Source organism: Phytophthora infestans, genomic scaffold (genome assembly GCF_000142945.1).
Source record: "Phytophthora infestans T30-4 supercont1.40 genomic scaffold, whole genome shotgun sequence".
NCBI lineage: Eukaryota > Oomycota > Peronosporomycetes > Peronosporales > Peronosporaceae > Phytophthora > Phytophthora infestans.
The window spans coordinates 265,593-269,774 of NW_003303719.1; positions in this window are offsets into that span (position 1 = coordinate 265,593).

Here is a 4,182-nt window from a genome sequence, read left to right on the forward strand (position 1 = left end):
GATGAAGACATAGAAGGTAGAAATCCAGGCAGGTATAGGCTTAAATATTAATACAGTCCTCAATTTGCACAGTAACCCGCAAGTACCTTCCTGCCCTCAAGAACCGGAAACTACATTGGTCCGTACGAGCTCGAAGAAAGTTTGGGAATTGCGAATCTAGTGTTGGTAGTGATAACTGGATAATACATTGGCCAGATCCTACAATCTAGTGAGCTTTTCCCTTTACTTGTGCAGATCCAACAGGTTAACCGAATTTACTACTTGGTCGGTTACACCCTAGAGGTTCTCAACTCTCAAGATCCCGTCACAGGAGGCGGCAAGTACGACGCAAAGGAACTACAAAGGCAAGGGAACACACCCGCAAGGCAACCCTACGGCCAGATCCACGATCTAGGCCCCGGATCCATAAGCTCGAATATTCGCTTAGGATTCGGAACCATCCACGGACGCAGAGTGAAGATTTTCCACTGCTGCTCCACCCCATCCCCACGTCTTGCCAAGACACTCAAGCTTCACCACTTGAACTCTTCGGAAGTTACCGAGAGAGCAAGATCCCGCCCTACCGACGGGTACACAAGGTGAGGAAAGTTCAGCAGAACACGGATCATCGGGGGACCCCCTCCGTTAGTCGGTGTCTGGGCGCAGTTGGTAAGTTGGATCTGGCAATCTCGCAGATTTTGCTGATCCCGCTACACCACACGCCTACAACTCGGCAAGGCACGCTACGCATGGGTATCAGCCCAACGAGCTGATGATGGGCAGGAAGTTACGCACACCGGCGGAACTACTGCGGCGGAGTCGGTTGGTGTACCCACATGGTACACTGCAGGAGTACCACGAGGGCTTAATAGCAGACTTACAGAAGGCGAGAGAGCTGGCGGCGATGGCGCTGGAGAAAGAGCAGGCGCGACAGGCAATGTACTACAATCAACGAAAGGTGCGCACGGGAACGTGAATTCCGGCCGAATCAATTAGTCTGGGTTTACCGTCCTGCACGAGGGCCTGCCATCACGAAGTTCGGCCACCGTTGGCGAGGGCCCGCACAGATCGTAGGAGCCGCGGGATACGACAACTTCCTGATTAAGATGCTGGAGTCCGGCAAGGAAATTGTCACACACTGCGCGTTCTTGCTTAGCTACTACTACCCTACACATCTGCTGGACGACATGGCGGCGGATATTGCGAGTGCCTACGAGAAGAGGCCATTGCAGCAGCGGATATCGACCCGGATGACGACGGAGAAACGCCCGAAATAGCAGGAGGAGAACTCGGCGATCCGGTGAGCGGGTCGTTGGTTACGGTAGAGCACGGTCCAGCCTTAACGCCTGCGAAAAGTGGCACAACGGAATCCGAGGCGACGGAGACACGACACGAAGCCGGCTCGCGTGCCGAAGGCGACACAGGACCTCGACGAGCAGCAGGGAAGCGGCGGGCAGTGCTGACGCAACGAGACAGCGAAGATGGGACAGACGACGACAACGGAAGTGGAGTGCAGCAGCCAGAGCAACCACCCCGACGCAAGCGAGTGCGATTCGGAGGCCCCAGCCAAGCGGACGCGAGAGGCGACGGCGTTGCAAGTCGTACGCGAACCAGAGTACGTCGGGCGCCCTACGGCAACGGGCCGGGTTCGAGTGGCAAGCAGGGTGACGCACTTGGACAAGCGACGACTACAGCCGCCGGCGATCGAGAAAGTAACGTTGATGGAGACGACACACGCGCCGCGAGTGAAGCCGTCAGCGTCCACGTCGAAGCGAGTGCCGATAACAGCCAGCAACGAGGACCGCCTGATGAAGAAGATGAAGAACGGATCTACGTGTTCGCAGGACAGGGTCGACACGGGGTCGACAGAATGGTGTCGCGACGGGCACGCCTCACGCGTTGGCCGCGAGACGCATTAATACGGGAGTGTCGACGACGTTGCTACCGAACACGAACCGGTCGCTACATACTGGAGTTCGAAGTTGAACGGGTGGGTGGTCGACCTGACCCAGGCACCCCACGGAAGCCTTGTATCAACCACTCGGACTACGAGCGGTTGTGGCGCGAAGGACGGATGCGCGTTGGTGCGGAAGACGGTCAGAATGACGACGATGATGAAAGCCGGGAAGGCGACGGCGGTGAGGATGACCGCGTTGTCTCACGGAGAAACGCATGGAGTGGAGCGACCAGTAGACAGCGGGACGGAGAAGCAGTGTCGAGTGACGAGTGAAGGGCAACAAGACGAATCGAGAACGATTCGTGGCGGGGGAAGAGAGTAAAAGGATTGAAATCCTCTTGGGCGCCTCTTCACGTCACCCCCGAACACGATGACGAAGGAGAACGAGCGAGACAACGGACAGCGAGCAAGAGAGCAGAGAGTATCAACGAACAGAAGGAGGGCGACGAAATGAGGCAGCTTGGAGGGATCTCCCGAGAAGTCGGTAGCCCTGTTCGAGAAACCGGTGGACGATCTTTTGGGTGGTGTACCCAGAACAAGTTCCTGCACTGTGGTCTTTTCGGTAGAAGTCGTGGCTGCTGGATAAAGGGGTGGCGAAGTGTCGCATGCATGAAGATCAAGGCGAGCGACTGGCAGTTCCAGATTTGCGGCGCAGCAGGCAAGTGCTCGCACAGACGCAGAAGGAGATGAAGCCGGTATTGGTGCCTGTAGGAGATCAGCAATAACAAGTCAGCTGTTAGTGAGTCACGAGACGGAATAAGTAGGGTTGAAATCGGAGTGTGACAGAGAGACGGGTATAAGCAGCCCCGTAGGGTCGTCGGTATCAGCAGCCCGGAACGTCGTGAAGTTTCCCCAAAAGAATAGGGTAGTGGAGCTAGTCCCTGGTGTAAAAGCCCCTGGGATAACGATCGAGCGGCTTGGCATAGATCTCCGAGGAACACCACTAGCTGCCAGACCAAGGAACTCAGAAGTTGCTGCGGTGCGTGTGTAAATTAGTGTAGGTGCGTGTGTAGAGCGGCGATTTCTGCGGCCACCGGACATTGTCACTTAGCCGAGGGCAAGACCGGCGGTGGAAGCAACGCGACATACGGAAACCGTTGCGTATCTCACTTAGTAATTGACACCACGTAAGAGTGACTGAGTGTCTCGACGAGCTACGACCTGGCAGCCGATTACACGAAGCTTACTGTAGCATTTACCTTGCTGCTAATTGCATAGAGTACGACTGAAGTCGCAATTGGTCATGGCGATCAACACCACCCATGAAGCGCTGGTATTCTGCAACAATCCCCGGGCATTGAACAGTGCTCTGCTCTCCATTTTTTTCACGGCGCTGAACACTCGTCATCTCTGTTCCAACTTGGGATGCCAGGAAGTAAACCGATCTGTTATCAGCCCAGCCCAGTCCCACTAGACCCGCATTGCTTTTAGCGATCGCCATTTTGAAGGAGCCCCTTTTAGAGTTTGCTGGTCGCTTCTTGAAAGGAAACTCAACCCCTTTGCACCACCCTTTTCGATCATTTTGTATAGTCCCAACGAAATTGAAGCCCATAGCCCGCAGTTGTCGCGCTAGCGGCACAGAAGTATAAAACCGATCTGCAACCACGAGGCGCCTTTCTTGGTAAGGGGTCCACGGAAAACACTCGCAATATTTCGTTTGACGGCCGCCGGGCCGCTCTTTGTGTTCATCGATTGAGCACCCTCCTTGTCCTTCTTTCGCCCAACGTCGACTTCAACTCTGTCATGCATCAAACAATATATTCTAAGTCAGCATAGATTCAATAATTTATCGTGACTATGTCAGCATTACCTTTTGCAGTAGCCCGACTCGGCGCAGCACGTCATGACGCACTTGGCTCCCCACTTATGAGGCTTGTCCTTCATGTACATGCGTGTCGGATTACGCCGATTGAACGAAGGTAACATACCTTCATCAACGGCCACTCTTGAACCCAGGACATACCCCTCCTTGAATGTGGTTTCCACCGTTGCCAACCACGAACGAATTGTCCAGCCCCTATCACTGGAAGCCGCAGGATCTTCGTTGTCAGTAAAATGCAGAAATCTGGTAATGAGCCGAAAACGGCCTCGATACATAATTTTTCCAAATGTTCCTGCAGGAATTACACCATCCTCGGCCATATTCCAGTGCATCTCAAACGACTTTCGAGGACTCAAGGCATGGGCCAACATCAGCCCAACCCATTGAACAACTTCGTGCGGCAGAATCTTATCAAATTCCATCA